Raw genomic sequence first — 22,551 nt, forward strand, 5'->3', positions numbered from 1 at the left:
TTACCTGCATTCTATAAACTGATGCTTGTCTTCCCCCCTACCAATGTTATATTTTATTTCATGACCTATACCGCTGATTTTATGTACACAAACTGAACAGGGCTACTTACTTAAATCTTACAGTGTAGTGCTTTCAAGCCTGATTACTAAATGTGTCCTGTTTCCTCCTGAATGTGGATCAAGGATGGTAGTCGGCAGTACACCGTTAAGGCTTGTTAGGGATACAGCCTGTAATAGCAAAGGGGCCGCCATTTAGCTGAATCAAGAAGATCCAATTTCAAAGTCAAGGATGACCTGAAAATACAGTACAGTATAGGCAAGGAATGGATAAGAGGCAAAGTCAGAAACAGGTCAGAGACTGTTTTATACTGTTTCAGAATCATGGTGTTTCTGTAGTTCACAAGCCAAAAGTCTCAATTCCTGAGTCAGAGTTCCTAGAAAAAATATATGGGTTGGATGAATTCTGAGTCACAGGTCAAGTTTGAATTGTTGAAAAAACAGCCCCCAGTTGAGTCTGAGTTGTGTCACCAATGCAATTTAAGTATGACATGATGGTAAGGCCCATGACTTGAGTCTCCATCCGTGGAAAAGAGAGAAGGCTAGAAAAGGTGTCCAGAGTTCACACAACACCCCTACTTCAGACGGAAGCTTTCAAGCAGGAGTGACAAGAGAGCTACCCAGGTTCCTTTGTTAGAGATTTCTGGGTCCTCCTCATAATAAGACCTCATACAAGGAATAGGGGTAGGGTGTTAAATGCAAATACTAATACCAAATAGAGTAGATTCATTGAACAGACTGTTGAATTTAAAACCAGCACTTATGTAAATTCCACTGATTCACTAGATCTGCTCTAGTCTGGACTACTAATTGCATTTAGTCCAAGGACATATCTGCTCCAGCTAAGCATTTTATTTTGGGCATGAATGTTCTGGGCTATTTTTTTTCCTACACATCTCTACTTTTCTCAGATGTTTGATATTCTCAGAGGTTTGATAACTCTGACATAGATCTCTCTTCTCCTAGAGAATGCTGGATTCTCGCCCATCTTTTCTAGAGGCCCAATTTCCTTGTAGATCTTAAGCACGTCCTGGGAGTCACTAGGTGTATGGCATCCCTCTCCAAAGATGCCTCCTCGAACCTGGGCAAGTTAAAATATAACTATAAAGCATGAATCTATCCAGGCTCATTCAGGGACTGGAGAATGACACATGGAAGGCAGAGAGCCAGCAGCAGTATTCTTGGAAATGCTCACGCAAAATATTTCAGTAGAGTTCACAAGGTCTGTTGTAAGTATGTTTCTTTAGCAACTCTTGCTTGTGCAAGAGGTTGCACTAGCTCTTGGACAAGGGGAAGATCATCTTTGGATTTAGTTCCATTTTATTTCAAGTGATGCTCCACACTAAATGTCAAACAGTTCTTCTGGAAATAGAAGGCATCTTTGGCACATGGAAAGCATAAATCAAGATCTTGAATAGAACCTGAATCATAGTGAATATCTTTACTACTAGTCTCAGTCAAAAATTAAGCAGAATTCTACTGAGCAAGTTCATTGGCAGGGCTGATGGGAGTTGTAGTCTAAAATATCTAGATGAAGGCTGCAGTTCCATTTCTACTAGACAAGAAACATCACAGAGAAAATCTATTGTGCATGCAGAGTCTTTCACGCTCCTGCAGATTTCATTCTGGAGCCGATTATATCTTCTGGACAGTATATCAGAAGACTCAGTGTTAACCTTTTGCAGGTATGGGCAGCTAGTTAAAAGAAATAATTAACCACAGATATTTCAACAAATGTAGCTGAGTCTGGCAACCAAAAATTGAAAAACAAAGGGTAAGCAAAGTTATCTGTCTTGCTTCCCATCTGAGTTCTTAGACCATTCCAAAATACGGCAGAGTTGGCTTTTCTCTTCTCTTAAGAACTTCTAGCCAACGTTACAAAAAGCAAAATAATTTTTGCATTCAGGGAGTTCAAAGAGATACATTGAGTCATAGGAACCTACTGTGGACTGGATATAATGAGTTGCAAACTGGCCGGAAAGTTACCAGCTGGGGATGGATCATAAGCAGAGAAGCATTACATTTTTTTTACCGTTTCTGTGCAAAACCGCGTCTGAAATACAAGCAAGTAAATAAATCCCAATGCAAATGGCTTGGTAGACACTGGCTGAAATCTCTTCTTTACAGTACTCATTGTTTCTTGCTTAATTGTGTTGTAAATCACCTGGAGAATCCCCTAAGCACTTTAGGGTGATATAAGTTGAAACAGTAATAACAATGATGAGATATCATGTCCTTAAAGCCACTTGTGAGGGTTCTGGTTTTTGAACCTGGGTCTCCACAAAAACATCCTTAGACTTGGGTAACTTTGAAACAAGGGAATGGTTTATTGGAGTATTTAACAAGAAATCTTTGTCTATAAAATTGTCCCATAACACTTCTCCTGCCGCCAACGGGTCTGGCAAGGGCATCTTTACATAACTCAGGAACGGGTTCGTTTCCTCTGGATTCCAGGGACCTGGCCATCCGTGGAGGGGATCATCCTTTAATATCTTGGTGTCCCCTCCTTCCAGTAAGGGAATGGTCTCATCCTCACTGGTTCTGACCCACTCAGCATCCCAGATGTCGGTGAAGAAGATCCAGGGTCTCCTTGAGCATCCCTCCTCCTCACCTCCTCCACTGTCCATCTCAATCTATCTTGTTTTTCCCTTTCTACCTTTTCTTTTTCCTCTCTTAGCCACCTCTGCCACTTACAAGCCTCGGTTTCACCCCAGTAAGATGGTCATGGGGGAATCTCTCACCTCCAGCGGTAGTCCGCCTCTTCTCTGGGCACCAGGAGTCATTCCTAATCTACAATCCAAGGATCTCGTGCCCAGATCCACTCCCAACCTGGAGGCAACCCTTTCTCATCCCTTTTTATCTCTGCCATCCATGCCTCAATCTCCACCCTCTTTTTCCTACCCGTTCCCACCAAATGTTCCTCAGTTTGAATGGCTACCGTTAACGTCAATTTTAACTTCCAAATCCGGGGTATCAGTACCCCTCTGTTCTTTTCTAACAGGGGATGGAGTGGGTGAGGTCTGTATCTTTCTTTCTGTAGTTGGTGGAAGGGACGGCACTCCAGTGAGAGGCTTCTTTCTCTCGCCTTCCATCTCACACACCTATCAATTGTAAATGGCTGGGATCCAACAGATAGGGTTGCCAACTCAGCAGGATGTTTGTGATTTCAGGCCAGCCCTAAAACGAGAGAGCAGATCTTTGTGATATCACAGAGATATGACAGGCAAGGACTGGAGGTGGTTGGAACTGTTTCTAGAATATATGACTTTCAACATGGGTCCAAGGCATTGCACTCCTTGCCTTGCAGAATGGACATAACAAGTATATCCATATGTCAGCTCTTTAACCAGTAGCCTGCCATCACTACTGAGAACTCTAGTCCAAGGAATTTAGAAATTGCAGACTATTTCCAACTTCCCTTCCCCAGGGAGGTGGATATTTTTGCTGCTCTTATACGATCAATTCTCAGATTTGGAGCCCACCATGGAAATATGCTAATTTTGTAGTCCACTACCTTTATTCCCTTCCCATATTGTATCATATCACAACTAAAGACAAGCAAGAATTTTGTTTCAGTTCAGAATTTACTAAAGTGTATTAATATTCAGGATAGAAAGATCCTGAGATTTATGAGAAAGGAAAGGGAAAAGAACAGAAAATAATGTGGAGGAAATCAACTCTAACACATTTATGCATTCATGTCAACCAGCTTGAGCTTCAAGTGCTTAATTTTTGAAAACCTGGGATGTGGTCTGTACATGTTCATGTACGTAAGTGAGGAAATGAGGTTGTCACCTCTTTTTCTCCTCAGCGCACATCTAACCATAACACTTATGTGAGAGATTGGTACAAGGCAGTGTTTACTGTGCTAGGAATAGCTATATCTCCCTAAAGCCAACAGGGGAGAAACTTTTGATTTAATTTAGTTTTTTAAAAAATTATTAAAATTTGCAGATTTCTTTACAGAAAAACAGAAATAATTTGAGTTTTTTTAAAATTCAAATTCATTGGGCAGCGAGTCCATCTTTAACTACAGCACACTCAGCTGAGAGGGCAACCCCACTGCCTTTTCTCCCATTTTGCTCTCAGCTTATTTTGTTTCTTGTGGCTGCAATTCGAAGAAGGGACAGACATTCTGACAGATAGATAGAGTCAAGATAAACTCATAGTTTATATTTCAGGACCTGCACAGTTCAATTCAGTTTGGATCCACACTAGTGAAGCTAACATAGCAACCACGTATGTGCATGTTGGCCATTTTTACAAGAACAGCTATTTAAGGGTCAAGAGCTTCAAAGACATTATCCAATTTACCACATATCTGGAGGCTTAAAGCAAAACTATTATTGCATGAAAGAAGAGAGAAAATTGAGAACAGGGCTTTGTCAGTTGTTAACAAAACATGATCCATGTACACACAATATACAGATTGCCAAATGCCAGCAAGAATTCTTTCTTGTATTTTTATGTGTGTCTAATTAACTGTGTCAGGAGTTCAAAAACAATTATGAATTCAAAAGGACAAGGGGAGAAAGGAATAAAGAGGGCATTGCCTAATTCCCCAGTGTATAAATATTTCCATGTTATGCTGCAGGACTTCATCAAACATAAAAGAGCACCATCATGGTAGTTTTCACAATGTTTTAAAATCTTTCCTGATCACAAAAGCTCTCTTGCTGTGTCTAATCAGCATCTAGAAGCTTGATGCTAAAACCTGTTCCCTACTGACATTTAAAATGGCATGCTCAAATTTGCCATAGCATTACAATGAATTTTACCTCAGTGCATTGGTGCAACACTTTTATTGATTCCTAGCAAGGGAGCCTCTGACACCAACTAGCTGAGCTTGTGTGATGCCACAGAATATTCACAGTATTACAGTTTCTTAAAAAACAAAGCTGCCAGCAATAAAATCTTAACAATTCAGGTTCTGAAAGAAGAGAGAGCTGTGGTTTGTTTACTTCATACAGGTACTACAAAAAGGCCAAACTGTGCAGACCAAGGACTGTAAAACTGATGGGGAGCTATTCCAAAAAGCAGAGAAGTTAAGAAAAAGAAAACCTACCAGGTAAGATATCCACAGGAAAGGGAAAGAGTCAGTGAAGGGAATGATATGCAAAAGAGTGAGGGATGGACATATGGAAGAAATTCAGCCTTTGAAGAAGAAAAAAATGGGGGTTTGTTTACTTCACACAGGTACTTTGGAAGGGTCAAACTACTGAAGCCAGAGGAGAAGACTCAAGGACTATCAAGTCAGGGGAGTGTAGAGTTACCAGTTCTACAACCTGAAAGTTTTGCTTGTTTGAAGTAGGATGATTTGTTCCAGCTGTGTCTTCCACCAGTGCAGTGACATTGCGACCTACATATCCTAAGGGGGAAGAGAGAGTCAAGTGGTAGTGGAATGGGATAAGGCACTTTTTGATTTCTCATTCATCCTCTGGCAGCACCCATTTCTTCTCATTGTCTAGTTGCACTTTTTCATGGAGAGGAATGTCCTAAACTCACTTCCTTATTTGATCACTTTTTATAATGGCCACTTTGTTAATGTTTTTGAAAGCAAGGTGTGTGATTTGGCTAACATGTGGGTGATTCACCTTCTGGGTATTTCAGTGGGTGGAACGTATGGATTCCATGCAGGGATCAGTGTATCCTGTCCCACAAAATTTCAAGTAGCACCTAAACTATGCATATCAAAGATGCTGTTGTGGCAGTGAGTATTCTAAGGAGTAACATGGGCGTAGCTTACCTTTTTTTGTTCTTGTTGTGTTATAGAAAAAAACTGTTAGAGAAAACGTATTCGCAAAGGCTTTCACAGCCAGGATCTAATGGTTGTGGGTTTTTTGGGCTGTTTGGCTGTGTTCTGAAGGTTGTTCTTCCTGATGTTTCGCCAGTCTCTGTGGCCGGCATCTTCAGAGGACTGGAGTAGGAACCCTCTCCGTGCTCTGTTGGTGTTTGTTGCATAGTTGAGTATTTATAGCTGTGGGAAACAGCTTTTGTCTTTTTTTTTTGTCTTTTTTCAGGAGATAGGGTGATCAGCATGTTTTTGTTGTGATAAGGGAGGGAGAGATTATCTGTCATTGTGATTGATGGGTGTTGTTAGCTGGTCTTTTTGGTGCAATGATCCCTGGCCCTTGTGGCTGGGTAGAGTTTGTTGACCTTTTGCAGGTTGTATTTTTCAGAATGGGCCGGCCGGCCATGTTTAGTTTTAGGCCTTCTTCTTTCCTGTTGAAGTTCTGTTTATGTTTATGGATTTCAATGGCTTCCCTGTGCAGTCTAACATACAGATTGCTGGTGTTGTCCAGTACTTCAGTACTCACCACTGCCGGAGTATACCAGATACCATGCAATTGTGGTCAGGTATATATTGGAACCACAAAAGACAGCATTCACACCAGAATCAAAGAATATGAGAGACTGCAGATTAAAACAACCTGAAAAATCAGCAGTAGCTGAACATGCCCTAAAACAAGCTGGACATGAAATTCTATTTCAAAATACTGAAGTACCACCAGGAAGATGTATGACAGCTGGGTCTCCCCAAAGCAACACATGGATAACATCTCCTGCTCAATGTTCATCAGAAATGTTTTGGCTCTAATTTCTAGCTGTATGGGACTCTCTGACTAGATGTTTTGGTATCTGGGAGCTACAGTGCAGGTTTTCCTAAAATGAAGATTGCAACTACCCTTAACACTTCATTCACAGCAAGAAATGTATCAGAAGCAACAGTAATTTCTTATGTTGTTACCTTAGCCTTGCCAAATGAAGAAGACAAAGCAGTTCAAACAGCTGCTGTTAAGCTATTCCATTTCCTTTACATATACATTTCTGCAAAATCACAAATCATCTCTGCTGAGAGGATTTAAATTGCCACTTAATGTCTTTACTGAAGCTGGATAATATGGTATTGTGCCTTTCTTTTGGCAGCCATGAATGTACCCAATATGACACCAGATTAAAGAACTGGAAGTGCCTCGTAGAGTGTGGCTTCCGCTCTGGATAAAATCATGCTTTCTGCAATAATCATTAAGGATGTCATACATTTTTCCATTTGGGTTTGCAGAGGAGTCCAGCTTTTCTTAATGGCTCAGCCCAAATGCCCAATAGCCTTGATGGAATCAGAGCAGTCGAAGGTTCAACATTTATATTTTGTTAGAAAGTGTAGGTCTTTTTCTTTTTATTAAGGGATTTTTTTAAAAACCTACCACCGCCAAATGTCCTATGAAGTTATGACAGAGGTGAAAGTTTTAACCCTTTCAGACTGTTACACAGAGAATAGCCAGTGCCCTACGCGTCAAGGCATTGAATAGATTTTGTGAAGTCCAGACTCTAGGGTTGGCTCAAGAGCAGTGGGGAGACATTCAGTTGTGTGCAAATCAATACCCCTCCAATAATATTTCTGTTGCAGTTGGTTGATTTCAGCAAAGCCCATCTATGCAGTTTTGTGTGCATTTCATTTTAAGAAGAAATCTGGGGTTAGCAATGCTGGGGCTAGTGGGAATGCCAGATCATGGGGGGGAAATGGGGTCTAGCAAATAACACATTATCTGGAACTAGTTTTTTGCTTATTAGAGTGTAGTGAAATTACATTTCAAAAGTAACATAACAAACAGGCGTAGCAAATAATAATTTCCAGTCACTTTCAAAAGCTTCTTTTTAATAAACATTGTAAGTCATTTTCAGAGGCATTTTGACTGAAATTGTTCAAATTTTATGCCATGCTAATCAATACCAAGCATTTTCTAAAACCAAAAAACAGAAAGAGAAAGTAACAAGCAGCACAATAAGTAATTGCTTGCTCAACATTGTAAGTAGCCATTACTTCTTCAGAAATGCAACAAGTAATGGCAAGAAATTACTTTTCAAACAACGTAAAGAGTGACAGGAACAAATCCCCAATAATGTTCCAAGGTCAAGTAATTAATAATTTTAGAACATATTAATAATCTTATAACTTCAGAGCTGGAAAGGTCCCTATGAATTGTCAAGTTCAGCCCCTGTCAAGGAGGCACAGTGGGGAATCGAACTCCCAGCCTCAGTCAAATACCCAAATCATTAAGCTGTCTTTTAACAACAGTTTGTGAACACAACTTAAAATGTTCTTTTGTTGTTAACTCTTTCTAGAAACGCCTTCCATTTCCCAAAGCATTGCCAACCAGTAGAAGAGACAGAGATGGTTATGGTACCCAGCAGTTGTGTAATCCTCTTTCCTCATACGTAGTACCTCACAAATAAAAGTTCTGCTCTGACCTGCCTCCAGAAGTGAACCAGGAATATGGTTCTGATCTCTTCAGAATCTGGACAAAGAAGAATAATTAATTTCATCATCCATCTCTTCTTGATTCCAGATGATTCTGGGTTCTAAATGCTTTTTCTCTCTCTGAACAAGGATTATTTTTCCATCCTGGGGTGGAGGAACACAATTCTGAGAGAAGAAAACTGGTTACGAAAAAAACTGGTTATGGCATAATTTTCACTGCCATTTCTGGACCGAGATTGGCCCCTCTTGAAGGAGGAGGAGAAAGAGAGGATGGGAAAGAGACAGTAAGAAGAATGATGAAGAAGAGATGGACATGAAGACATGGGAGGAAATGAAGAAGGAAGAACATCTTCTGATTCTACAGATTGTGACATGGGTTGGATTCAGAATTATCACAGTTATAATTATTTCCAAGCTGTGGCATTCCTCAGTATTCAACTATGTTTTAATCTGTAGAAATGTGGTAAGTAATTAGGCCAATAATTTCATGCAAAGACAATTAATTCTGAAGGTTTTTTTTTTTTAGTCCAGGGCACGGAACAGTTAGCTTTTCAGACCACAACTCCCAGATTTTAGGATCTGAAGCTCAAAAATGGAAATTACTCAAGCTTCTGCCAAGAAGCAATAGAGTTAAATGAGGATGAATTATTTAACATCCTCTAACAAACCTTAGCTGAATCATAATACAGGATGAAAGTAAAGTAATACCTTTTAATACAGTTGAGGATACTTCTTGGTTTTTCAGCCAAAAAGAGTTGTGTACTAATCATTGTGTTCTGTAAATTTTTAACAACTGAAAAAAAGAAAAGGCTTGTGTCGATTATTTATGGTTAAAGAAGCATCTCTCATGAAACAGAATGTTATGCTCACTTTTCCGTCAGTGGGTGTAAGTAAGATGACCAAAACACCAAACATAAGGTTTAGTTCATTCAAATAACTTTTCTTCTATTTACCCAAAGGCCATTCAAACAGAACAGTGTCCTTGCTCAATAATGACAGAAAAGAGGATTGAACAGAGTGCAAAATAAAGCCATAGACCAAGTAGTCATCTGAACAACCAACATAGCAGACTGCTTCATTCAAATCCGAGGCTATTTCTTTTTTCTGTTGTCCATGCTGTCTGGAACATTTTGGGAATGGCAATCTCCACCTCCTCCAAAATACCCATCTCCACCAAAGTTCCACTGCATGGAGACTAGAACTAATATATCTTTTTAAGCTTCTTCTGCCCTAAAGTGTAGGTGCCCAGTACTTAAGTTCTCTATGGAGCATGTGTAGATATGTCCTGTAGTCCAGAAGTATTAAAGGAATGTCAGTGTAGGGATTATACTGGGCTTTTGTCCAAATACTTCCCATTGTGGAAGTTTCTCCACTGGGTTCTATCCGATTGTCATCCTTCTCATTCATTCAGGTATTCACTTGGAGCCATTTTTGGCAGTCTTGATGATAAAATCTGCTTTTCACTTTAAGCTTTGGACTGTACATTGAAAAATCACATTGCCTCTAAAGTAGGTAATAGAATCTTCAATGAAACCTCAGATTCTTCAGTATTTTCCTTTCGTGTCCACCCCTCTTCCACATCATCCCACACAGAACAATTGCCTTAGAAAGCTACATTTAGTCAAGAAGAGAGGAAGATCCAGGCTTACATGAAAGTTGGGATAGAAATTTGGCATACCACTTAGTAGATAAGAACTAATACTCCATAACAGCATATTTCCCTTCTATTGGCCTGGATGTAATCATACTGGGCATGTTTAGCTTTGAGAAAAGAAGACTGAGGAGAGATACGATAGCACTTTTCAAATACTTGAAAGGTAGTCATAAAGAGGTGGGGCAGGATCTGTTCTCAGTCATCTCAGAGGGCAGGACATGTAATAATGGGCTCAAACTACAGGAAGTCAGGTTTAGGCTGAATATCTGGAAGTGGAATTGTAACGGGTAGCCATGACCTCACCTGTCCGTCACAGCTGGGCAGTGAATCATCAGCCAATGGTGTGACGGAGGTTGGAAATGAAGGGGAGGAGCTGGGATAAAAAGGGGGGTGGAAGAGTGTGTGAGGCAGATTGATAGAGTGAGAGAGTGAGATCTGGAAAGTTTGTTAGAGGCCTGCGTGCCTGAGTGTCAGTGAGGGAAAGTCTATGTGCTTGATTTAAACCAGAAAGTGATTTACACCTTGATTATCTTCCAATGATTTACCTATTTTATTTTTGTAATCAACAAACCAAGTTTTATTTTTGAAAGAAATCCTTGTCCTTTTTATTTAAAGGAAAGATTGGTGGCAGCAAGAGTGTTTAGTGGCGTGGTGGGCATTCTGAGTGGCCTGAGTAGGAGGTGACCTCAGAGTGGCTCAGCCATGTTACAGGAATCAATTACCTCGGGAGGTGATGGGCATTCCAATGCTGGAGGCATTCAAGAAAAAATTAGACAACCAACTGTCAGATTTGCTTTGATTTCAATTCGTGCATTGAGCAAGGGGTTGGACTTGATGGCCTTATAGGCCCCTTCCAACTCACTTATTCTATGGTTTTATTTATTTATTTATCTATTTATCTATTTATCTATTTATTTATTTATTTATTTATTTATTTATTTATTTATTTATTTATTTATTTATTTATTTATTTATTTATTTATTTATTTATTTATTTATTTATTTATTTAATATCACGCCTATCTGGTCGGTTAAAACCACTCTAGGCGGCTAACATGAGTGACACGGGTAGATCTTGGTGGGAATAGGCGTTCCGCCAAGTATCGAGGCCCTAAACCGTTTAGGGTTTTGTACGTAAGCATCAGCACTTTGAAGTCGATGCGGAACCGGATGGGCAGCCAATGCAATGCAGCCAGAGTGGGTGAGATATGTTGGTCTTTTTTCACTCCGCTAAGTAGTCTGGCTGCCGCATTCTGCACCACCTGTAGTTTCCGCAGCAGCCTCAAAGGCAGCCCCACGTAGAGCGCATTACAGTGATCTAATCTTGAGATTACGAGCGCATGCACCAAGGTAGTGAGCGCCCCAACATCAAGGTAGGACCGCAGCTGGGCTATCCGCCTAAGGTGAAAAAAGGCGGAATGGACCACGGACACCACCTGAGATTCCATAGTGAGCACCAGGTCCAGATGGATCCCCAAGCTGCGGAACCCATCCTTGGCAGGCAGAGTCAGCCCCCCAAAAGAGATACTTTATGATACTTAAACAAGCTGAAATCAAGTGGAGTGATGTTCATCATGGTTTCTGCTGGTTTATCTTAAGGTAGAAATACACAGAAATCTGTTTCTAGAATGAGTGATCCAAGTGGCCAAAGCGATGAAATCGGGGGGGGGGGGATGGTAAAAAGACAAGTATAGGCAGTCTGTAGATTATCAGTACAGAAAATGAATAATAATAATAGATTCCATTGCATGTCTGATTCTGGAATAACACAAAACAAAAAGGGGTCACATTGCTGGAGAGAAGACAATGTAAACGCAGAATGAGTGAATTCCCCTGAACATGTGTTCTGGCCCTTAGTATGGCTGAGTCTATTCAGCCCATTATCTCTGAGTCACACTACGTTCCAGACAACTATCTGGAAGGCCACAGCTTCCATACCCTTGCTTTCAAATATTTGTTACTCAAATTACTGTCCAGATGGTGCTGGATGGATCTTTCAGTGAGGACAAGCAAGAGAGCGCTCTGAACCTGGCAAGGGTGAGAAAGGAATAGGTCCTGCAGACCCCGAACACTTGTAGATACATGAGGCTGAATTTCCAGATGATGGCATTTCTGGGTCCAATAGTGAAACCTCAGGGGGCCAAGAGCCTGCAGTCTCAGATGAAGGCTTCCTCTGGGCCACATCAGAGGCAAAGGCATGTGGACTCCTTCCTAGTTTGTGTGAATGCTTCACATCCATAAAGACTTCTTCTGTGGATAGAAGCCCATAGAGGAAGTCTTCAGCAGGGAACCCCACATGCCCCAGACAGTTCCCTAGGAGAGGAGAGTCTTCTTTCAAGAAAGCTCTTCCTTTCAAGGAGACCAGCAGACCAAATCCTACAGCTGAGCTAGCCTGTCAGCTAGCCAAATGCCTGCAGTTGAGCTCTGGGTGAATTTCCAGCTGCCCAGCTATATAAATCTCAGCTTGGGTAGTTTGATAAAGGAAATGTCTTTTCTGGTTCCTGATCATGCCCTTTGCATATTCTGAACTGTTGTTGATCTCTGGCTGTGTATGCCTTTTTTTGGACTGCTTTGATTAATTTCCTGGACTTTCCTGCTTCTTTGAAGTGACTCCTGGCCTAGCTTGATATTTGGATTGTTCTTGGACTTCAGATCTTCCACACCTGGTTTACTTATTCTCTAGTCAGACTCTTTATTAAAAAGACCTGGGACATGTGCCTCAGCTTGTTAAGGCTTTGCATTGGGTCAGTCTTCCTAAAGACAGAACAACTCCAGACCCATACAGTCCATCTCCTCATTTAATGGCTATCTCATAGGACAGTGGTTCCCAACCTTGGGTCCCCAGACATTCTTGGACTGCAGTTCCCAGAAACCTTTGCCAGCACAGCTTGCAGTGAAGGTTTCTGGAAGTTGCAGTCCAAGAATGTCTAGAGGCCCAAGACTGGGAACATTTGACAGTCTTTGGTACCTGTTGCTCATGGACACTACCAGCAACATTTCATGTATGTTTCTTAAATTTTGTTGCCCAATTTGGATCTCTGAATCCAGACAAAACATTTGTTTTCTTCTTTCCAGCTCTACATGTATCTTTCGGTACTGTATCAAAACTATGGGGAATTGTCCCATTGCCACACCGAGCCATTGGAAGCTACTTATGTACGTATAGATTTGGGTATAAATGACATGAACTAACTAACCAAATTTATTTGTTTGTTTCCAGCATGCAAGAAAAATGCATGAAGGCATAAGGAAGAAAGTACAATGGGACCAGTTGGAAATATTTGAATGATTCCATATAACCTGTAGGCTACTGTTGCTGGAGAGGACTTGACGAAGCTTGTGTGTGAGAGGAACTGCATAGGAATTTTCACAACAGTATTTTATGACCAAATGGCACGCCACTCTAGATGGAGATACTGAGGTATTCTTTCTGAAATAAGAAGTTGCTTCCTGTTGAACCAAGCCACTGGTCCATGTAGCTAGTCTGGCCAAATCAAGAGTGAGTAAACTCCAGATGTCTCTGGGCTATCCCTGGACTTTAGAGACCTGCTGCTGCAATCACCACATCCAATGAAGTTTCTTTACAAAACCAAGTATATGTTGTTATATTGAAAACTCCCCCTTGTACCTACTAGCAATACATTAAAAAAACCCACTAAAATAGTTGGGGGATAGGATGGGAATCTCCATATGTGTGGAGGGCCCTTCAAAACATGGTGAGATTGCCCCCTTATTTCCTTTCAGAAGTAATTTATTTTAATTGCAATGTAGTGTGTTGCCTAACCCTACTCTTTCTTGACTAATAGAGGCTCTCCAGGGTTTCAGAAGGCCTCTTTCTAGGCCCTGTTTGAAGATGCCAAGGATGTAGATCTTTTTGCATGGAAAGCATGCACTTTGCCATTGTGTTTCAGGCCTTCTCTATAAATGTTTCTTCCTGGAGTAGGTGGGAAGGGTTGGATGAGTGCTTCTTTCTCTGTGTCTCCATATCCTTGAGCTCTGAACATTTGAGAGTAAACATCTGGCTCCGTGCACCTCCTTCCCTCCTACCTACTTGTGTGACATATTATAAATCAAGTTAATGTGGGTTAATTTCTTTTCAGTTTAGAGCTATGCAGACCCAATTATCTTCAGGTCCATTTTCAGGTCTAAAATGCTATGATTTAAAGGATCCTGTCCTCCACCCTACACCTTTTGATGGACACTGATATTAAGAGCTTTACAAAACACACTGAAATGAAATAAAAATCTCCTTCAGCACAAGGCCGATCCCCTCTTCAGCAGACCTTGTTTGACTGCAGCTGCAACCATATGCTTAACCTCAAGGGTTGAAAGGTTCTGCAGAAATGGAGAAAGTTCACCTTTATCCTCACAGGGGATTCCTCAGAAATTTCTTGGCAGCTGGCCACCCCCAGGTGACCAACACTGAAATATAAAGAGACGTGTGTGCTTGTGCAAATATTCCCAGCTTCACTATTGGTGAGATAGATATTTTTGGAACCAACCTTTCTGGTTTTGTATGGCATTGCTTAATAATAACACACACATAACACACACACACACACACACACACAAACGCACTGCAAACCTTTCTCTCTTCTATTTTGAGGGTGAGAAATTAAGGGTAGGAAAACCTATGTGTTCTGCTTTCTTTAAAAAAACCCTTCATAGTCAAAATTCAGTGTTAAAAGTATTAAAAGATTGTTGTGACTCATCAGCTCTATTTGTTTCAAATGATCTGTTCAGCAAGACTAATACAGTATTGGATTTTGCCCCATGCTTTTCCACATCCAAACAAGAAAGTTTTGTGATTTTTGGAAGGAAAGTTCTTTATATGTCAAAAGATAAAGGACCTTCTCAGGAAGAAAAAGAGAAGTGGATTTACAATGAAATCTTGAAACTCATTTATTTATTTATTTAAGTTATATACCGCCCATCTAGAATGTGTCTACTCTGGGCGGATGAAATAAATTTGTTAGTCTTAAAGGTGCCACCACAATACATATTGTGGTTGTTTTGTTTTTGGAATTATTACCGCTGAAGCAGAATAACAAAGTTCTTTCTCTGGAAACAGAATTTGTTAAAAGCAGTTCCTAGTTCCACACTAACATGATTGAACAGATGGGATTTAAAACCAGATTTGAAGGACTTGTCCCTAATTAGAGTGGTCCATCTGTTTTGGGTTTCTTTTGTATTCAGAGTTTTCAAAACCCAAGTTCTTTTCATCCTATGTGTGCAAAGTTGGTAAATCCTTCTCTTAGCCGCCTAGAGTGGTCCTCACACGACCAGATAGGCGGGATATAAATAAAATAAATAAATAAATAAATAAATAAATAAATAAATAAATAAATAAATAAATAAATAAATACACGGAAATGAAACTATCTCCCATTGCTATGTTACTTACACACAATCTTACTGAGAAACAGTTGAAAACCTTTCTATACCCTAACCTAGACTATTGTAGGGCCTTAAAGACAGATACATTGGTTAGGTCAGATATTTTCACAGAATGTCAGGAAACACGAACAGACAGATCTGATTATCCTGATAGAAGTGCTGGAGTGTTTAGCTCCTATAAGTCTGACTTAAAATTTCTGTATTTTAAAAGTATTTGCCATCAGCCCTAATCAGTCATGCTTTGCAATGTAGGAAGTGTAACATATCACGCAAGCTCCCCATCATTCATCATCTGTTTAAATACAGAAACATGACCAAAGATGCAGGAGGTTGCTCTTTGTACTGCCACTTTGTACTGCCTGGGTTCAGCAACCTCCACCTCTTCAGATAGTTGCACTTCCATAATTAAAAAGCTGGAGGAAGGGTGGAGGAAGTGGGATAGCAAACTCTATACACTTTGTCTGAAATCCAGTTGTATGTTGCAACTAGAGTTGGCCCATTGAATCAGGAAGGATTTGATTAATCAACTCTTCCTTAAGTCCCATTGCTTAGGGTGACTGGCTAGACCTCATATTGAGTTCTGTGTCTAGTTTTGGACACCGTACTTCAAGAAGGATGCGTACAAATTGGAATGAGTTTAGAGGAGGGTAACAAGGATAACCAGGAGGCTGGAAACCAAGCCTTCTGAGGAAAGACTGAAAGAACAGGGCATGTTTAGCTTTGGGAAAAGAAGACTGAGTGGAGGTATAATGGCACTTTTCAAATACTTGAAAGCCTGTCATACAGAAGAGGAGTAGGATCTCTTCTTGACCATCTCAGAGTGCAGGAGATGCAACAATGGGCTCCGTCTACAGGAAGCCAGATTTTGGTTGAATATCAGGGAAAAAAAGCAGTATGGCAATAGAATCAATTACCTCAAGTGGTGGTGAGTGCTCCAACACTGGAGGCATTCAAGAAAAATTTTAACAACCACCTGGCAGATATCCTTTATTTGTATTCCTGCATTGAGCAGGAGGTTGGACTTGATGAACATGTAGGCCCCTTCCAACTTCATTATTCTGTGATTCAACAAGCCTATTCTAGTTGCAGCTTGGTACTGGATTTCAATGTTTAAGGCATGACTGAATGGAGTTGTGCTAAAATAGGGTTCATATCTCTCATCTTTAACACCTACTTATCAGATAGGTATAAAATAACTGACTCCATATGGAGAATAGCTGTACCTGTTCCTGCAGATAGTTAGGGATTTCATGCCATTCATTTATGATAAGAACTTTGCAACATTTGCAGAGTTCTTCAGAAACTTGATGGAAAAAACGTGAGAGTTAGAAAAAATAGGAGACAGCAAAACAGGATTTGCCCGTCCAAATAAACGACATCCAGAGCACAAGTTTCAAGAGGGGCAATGACAACACTCATCTTCCTCTCTTCTCATTGTAGCAGAGAGGAGGGTTGAACTTTGACCTTTCAGATAAAGCCTGGCGTTACTATGTGGAATTCATTGGCTGTTGCAAGACTCCCAGCAATCTGGAGCTATCCCCTACCACTTGAGTTCTCCTTTAATTTTTTCAAAGTTGTTAAGTAACAAACAATGACCATTTTAATTTCTCTATCATTCTCCCTATTGTGGTTGTTCTGAGCACCATTCTACACTCTTGCCATAGTCCAGGGCTTGCAGTACTCCATCCCCTAGGACATTTTTGCAACCTCTCAGGTCAATCCAGTGTGTCCTGTGCTCTGAGGACAATTCTCCCCTTAAAAATGAATTTTTCCAAGGTGGGTTTTGTGACAAGGAAGTTGGGATAAGCTTCCAAGATCCCCCCAAACAAACATAAAAATAATCTGTAAGTAGCTATTTGAGCACTTCTGAGTTTTTTCCCCTCTATTTTACTTTATTTCTATTTCCAGTCATTTCTGGGTCTGGTGTAGCAAAATGCTAAGCTCTCACTTGCCAAAGTTCCCTCTGCCTTAGTACTTTTAGTCAACTGTTTTTTCCAAATATGAGACAGGGCAGAGGAACATCAAGGTTGACGTTTCACCTGGAGCTAGGAGTGGACCTTTCTTTTGGAGTCTGTGTCAATAGAGGAGGTTATGCAGAACAAAGTTTCTGCACACTCCATCTGCTTTTGTCAGGCAAGCAAAATGCTGGGATGACCTCAGAGAAATTGGAGTGGTTAACCTTAAATTAAGTGCTAATGGACTGAGGTCCTTCCTTGTATTTCTTGATTGTTGACATGAGTGAGCTGTGGAGAGCAACAACAGAACCCTTCCCTAGAGCAAAGACAATGCCCATCTTACTCACAACTTGGCAAGAAATGGTGATTTAAATTGTGGAGAGGAGTTCAGTATATTTTCTTTGGTTTCATTTGCTGTTGGCTGCATGCATTCTTAAGACTGCATGCCACACTGATGCCGTCAGTGTGATCCTCACTATTTCCAACACAATAGACCCTATGAAACTATCCAGGTACACTGGCTCTGAAGTTGTGGGTGAGCCAACTCATCCGTATTCTGTTAACCTCTTCAAAGATTTCCGCAGCATTTCAAATGTGAAAGGGGATGGCTGTCACCAGAGATCAGGCTTGTTACATGCACTTTTTGCAATTAATTTCCCTTCTTGCTGCTGGGAAATTATTTACATAGAAATTATGGGTTGTAGCTCTGGGACAGTGGAAAAATCTTTTAGTATCACTCAACACATGGAACAAAACATCTGTTATGACGCTTCAGATAATACATCCTAATGAATTATCTATGGATTCAAACCATCCCCAGTTAATTAGAATTACCATTTTTAGGTGTTGTTTTTTTAAAAAAAATTATTCTTCTCTTCCAGACATTCAAGTTATCTCTTCTCATAACTCTCAGGCACTGTATCTGGAAAAAATGTGGCTTGGTTTTTTTTGGCTCTGAAAGAAATTACGGAGAATAGACTGCCCTCAGTTAATCTGTAGAATCTATACAACCTCAGCAGAATTAAGCTGAACTCTTATTTCTTTAAGTGGTTTATGACTGACCAGTCCAATGCAGGATATTGTGGAATTCAGCAGGGAATAAATATTGCATAGGTATTATATTTGTCTACCTATAATGGCCAGAATCCTATTACATACACATGCCAGTGTAAGTCAAATAGTGCAAAGTGTAGGACTGAATTGTCACAAGTTAAGAAGCTGAGGTTTGTGCTCCTCATTGTGTACTAGTTACACAACTAGTGTACAGCAAGGAGTAGGAGCCTTGACTTATTAACTAGTAATGGTTTGCAGCTGCGGTTTACTTTGTTTGATTTAAGCTGGTGTGTTTAAGCAAGAGGATTCTGGGCAGCATGCTTCGGTTTGGGATTAATTTCAAATCTTGAAGTGGATTGAGCTAATTCAAACAGACTGTGGGGAAGTGGAATTGGAATTGGAAGTGGTACTCCTGCAAAGTGGACTGAATCCAAAGCTGAAGATTCACCTGGAATTTGGATTTAGAAGGATACAGAGAAACAGACAGAAGTGAACTGCAGTCCATGAGAGCTTCGGTCAAATGAAAGTTGTTAGTCCTTAACAAACTAAATATTCTTCATTATTTCTGCTGCAATATGATTAATTTCCTGCCTTTGCACCTTCCCATGATAATCTCTGTCCAAGCTCTTCACCCAAGGATAGCAACAGAGTAAAGAAGATGTGAGAGGGAGAGAAGGGGTGGTTATATATATTATTATTATTATTGGCAACTGTAGCTTCCAATTACAGTGAACGATTTTACCATGGCTCTCCAACTGCAGTGCTTTGGAAAAGGAAGTAATATTTCACAGAATTGATCGGTTGCATGATGCTCTATGCTAGTTCTTTCCCCAGAAAGCAGACATGTTAAAAGACTTTTGGTGGAGTCTGTTGATCTTGGGACTGTGGATGCTTACTGGGAAACTGCATGAGGTTCATTCAGGTCCTTATGCCTCTCTATTATATGTTCTGCTTTCATCTTCTACTAATTCCTATGGTACTTCCTCTGATTTTTGGTGTCAGTGGAGCTAGAAACAAAGCAAATTTTAAAACTGTTTTCCATTCATTTTAACTTCCTTGTCTTTCCAACATTTTCCTGAAATTTTGCAGGTTTCCTGCTTTGCTGAATATGCTGGCTGGTGGCTTCTGGGAAATGTAGTCCAAAAAACAACTGTTCCACATCACATTCTGGTCTTAATGATCTCATAGTTCAACAGATATAGAGGGAACCCGAGTGAAAAAGGCTGTCTTGTCATCTTTACATGTGTTATTTGTATTCTTGTCCTGTTTCTGTGTGTTTACATCTAAGGGGGTGACTACATCCAATTACACATGATAAGATCAATGGACTGAATAATGGAGAACAAGATTTCATTTTAAGAATAACAATGTCATGAAATTCCAGAGATAATTGGAATTTGGAAATGTGTTTGTGGTTCTGCCCAAAGGAAACTCCTCCACAACAAACCTGGGGATCTACCCATAGTGCCGTGAGTTTCATTGCAACACTACAATAATAATTTTTTGTGCCGTCAACTGACTTATAATGATCCTAATAGGCTTTTCAAGATAAGTGAGGTATTTAAGGGGTAGTTTTACCAGTTCCACCAGCCAGTGAATTTCCATGGCAGAGCTGGGCAATCAAACCCAGGTCTCTGGAGTCCTAGTCCATTGCTTTATCCACTGTACTACACTGTGTGCCACAATAACAATAGGACTTACTATGTATGCATGAGAAAATAAGACAGCACAACGATATTACTGTAGCATCTCTCTGCAGGAGACTTCTGAACAAGCGCAATGAAGCAAACTATAACAACCAAACCCCAGAAATTCAACAATGGATCAAGGCTGGTTGGAATCTTGGGTGGCCATTGCTGAAAAAGAGGAAATGAATCACCGAAAAACCATAAAATTCACAAAGGCTAATTTATGTGCATAGATGCCAGATGTTGTATCATGCCTCACAGTGTCATTTGAGAATGGTAAACACTGCTTGGGATTGGTGATCTAAACAATGGAAACCCTATCACAATGAATTCCATGCTATTTCTCCAAAATATGTGATGGTTTTCCATTTTGGTACAAAAATGGCAACTAAACTACAATGAGCTGTTCTGGTTAACATCCTTCTTTCAGTCTTGCAATGTTGGGTTGTGGTCATAGACTTGTCTTGTGATATTAATAATAAGGAAACAGTACAAGCTGAATCTTTTTCCTCTGATTCCAATTTCATTCATTTTTATTTCCAGTGCCATTATAGTTTGATCTCCTATTCTTTCCAGGTAATAGATCTTCTCCCTTACAGCAGGAGAATGCTTTTGCTACTGACTATAAATATGAGAATGGTGTCCCTCTTCCTTTTGTTTATCTTTCCCTCCTCCCCACCACTATTGCTTCATTGAACTAGCAGAGTATCCTCCTTCTCATCTAAGGACTTCACATTCCAGTCACACACAGATGCAACAGAGAACAAAGATAGATAGGATATTGCTATATTATCATGGCAGTTCACTGTCTTGCAAAATGCTCCACCATGCAGCCAGAAAAATAATTTTAAATGTATTATTGTGACGTTAGGTCAGTCATGTTACCAGAAAAATCTCCTCAAGGATCTACGGTAGGTTAAACATCTCAGATACCAGTTCTAATTGCAGCCTTAATTGTATGTGTTTCTGCTGTGAGGAGATGTTGCCTCTGTGGCACTATGCTGCTGTATCCTAACACTGGCAGCTTTCAAGTGGATCTGTCTTGGACAGATACCAATAACCATGAATACCTATAACCAGGCAAAGTAATGGAAAAATATCCATCCAAGGTAAAAACTGGTGGTGCGACAGGTTACAGACAATTAGCATTATTGAAGTGTGGAGGCACAGAAAAGATGGAGATGACACAGGGAATATGGGCATGGTGTATAGAGGAAAATCCCGTTTATTGTCTGCACACAGCTGAAATACATATCCTACTGGGGAAAACCTACCTTCTATTAGAGCAAATGGGATGGTGCTTCCCCTCAGGTTCAGGTTATCCCTCAGCTATCTCACTTCTGCTTATTTCTTTACCAGAGAATTGTTGCCCTCCTATGTCCCTAAATGTGGTTGTATGAGTGCATCTCTCTCTGTGAGGATGAGGACTTTTGCCCAGCTCTGCCCGCTGCTGATTTCTATATCTTCCATCCCATCAACCATGATGGGCCACTGGGAAATCTGTCTCTTAATACAATCTACCTTACAAATTTCCTGATAGGTGGGAAGCAAGTTAACTCCCATGCAAACCAACCAGAGCACCTTCAAAGCAACAAAAGCATGATGAAGAAATGGGTAGATGCCCTCAGGTTCCCTTAAACTGCTCTTTAATTTCTCCAATCTCCATGGTTCCATTCACTTCAGATGTTGTTGATGTTGTTGTTTTTTAATCTTTCCCTTTCTCTTTTGCTCTCTGAGGGAGACGTTTTAGAATCCACAGTAATTACTGGTTTAAGTAACTGGATGGCCTGATTAAGTGTGTTTTAAGACATGTTTATTCCTTCTCTTTTTCATGTTTTATGCATTATATATTCTTGTGGTATTATTTCTCTGTGATGTTCTGCTGAAAGAATACCATGAAATTTATCTCTGTTACATCAAACTCATTTTCTCCCCAGAGATGTGTGGTGTCTGACAAACAATTCATAAATTGGTGGTGGTTGTTTTTTTTAAGGCAGGGGGATAAATTTCAGTATGTATTCAATTTCTCCTGTAGCATGCACAGGTGGCCAACACATTTGATGGAAAGTACCCCATCATAAGGCTGAATTCAGTTAGAAATCTCAGAAAACCAATGGGTCTAATACCACAGATTAAGTCACCAACTGGACTGTTTGACATAGGCTATATCTGCTAGCTACAATACCAAGAGTAATCTGTTAAAGGCCATGGCTATTCTTACCTCTCTGTGGGCATGGTGTGGAAAAAGTCTACCACAGTCAACCTATTGTGTCCTTTGGCATCCTTTGTCTTCTGTGGACTGAGTGGAACAATTTACCACCCAAAGAGGTAAAGGACAATACTGCTGGCTCTTCTGCTGGAGAATGAAACTGAGATGTGTAGATCCGCAGCTAAAAAGGGGAGGAAAAGAGGGGGAAAATGTGGTTTAGGGAAATATGACTATAATGCTAAGTGCAGTTTGCTGAGAGGAAGTTCCACAAAATTTAA

At 40.3% G+C, this 22,551-nt stretch overlaps 1 long non-coding RNA gene across 3 annotated transcripts; it reads right to left on the reverse strand.

The window, feature by feature from the left end:
* Positions 1-4,232: 4,232 nt before the first annotated feature.
* On the reverse strand, positions 4,233-22,369 carry LOC140707792 (uncharacterized). 3 transcript variants are annotated; one of them, XR_013536854.1, is made up of 4 exons: positions 22,286-22,369; positions 16,592-18,277; positions 9,026-9,110; positions 4,233-8,354 (listed from the first exon to the last, which is right to left on the reverse strand). It is a non-coding gene; the product is annotated as an uncharacterized LOC140707792 (long non-coding RNA). The 3 variants fall into 3 exon arrangements; XR_013536853.1 differs by lacking the exon at positions 22,286-22,369 and adding an exon at positions 20,078-21,293; XR_013536852.1 differs by lacking the exon at positions 22,286-22,369 and having other exon boundaries at positions 16,592-20,039.
* Between the last annotated feature and the right edge of the window lie 182 nt (positions 22,370-22,551).

Source organism: Pogona vitticeps, chromosome 5, assembly GCF_051106095.1.
Source record: "Pogona vitticeps strain Pit_001003342236 chromosome 5, PviZW2.1, whole genome shotgun sequence".
Taxonomy (NCBI): domain Eukaryota; kingdom Metazoa; phylum Chordata; class Lepidosauria; order Squamata; family Agamidae; genus Pogona; species Pogona vitticeps.